Below are 522 nucleotides of genomic sequence, written 5' to 3'. Positions count from 1 at the left end.
AAAAGTCTAAGCGACCGAACAACCAAATGACCTGATGATCGAATGACCAGTCGACCAGTTGCTATGATGCGCACTGACCACTAGGGAGTAGACACTCAATGCAGGAGCTGTTCCCTGGTGGTCAGTGTGATCCCACAGCCAACCTTCCATCTCTTGTCCCACCTCCCTGGCTGGAGGGCCTACCTTTCGTGGTCCCTCTCCCAAGGACAGCCAACCTCCTGTGGCCCCTCCTCCCGGCCAACTACCCACAGTCCTGATCGGCCACGATCACAGGCCAGGCTGAGGGACCCCACCTGTGTATGAATTTGTGAACTGGGCCTCTAGTGTTCAGCAAATTTTTCAACAAATCCCAGTGGAAAAATCTAGTAGCCTGTTTGTTTTTTGTATCTCATTACTCTCAAGTTCTTTAATCCTATCTTATAAAATATAAATTTTGAAATGTATAAATATAGATGAAATCTACAGCCATACCAAAGGTATGACAGAATGAGTGGAGGTAGGAGTGGAGAGAGAAGCATCTCT

Source organism: Myotis davidii, unplaced genomic scaffold (assembly GCF_000327345.1).
Source record: "Myotis davidii unplaced genomic scaffold, ASM32734v1 scaffold636, whole genome shotgun sequence".
In the NCBI taxonomy this organism is placed as follows: domain Eukaryota; kingdom Metazoa; phylum Chordata; class Mammalia; order Chiroptera; family Vespertilionidae; genus Myotis; species Myotis davidii.
This window is presented reverse-complemented; position numbering follows the sequence as displayed.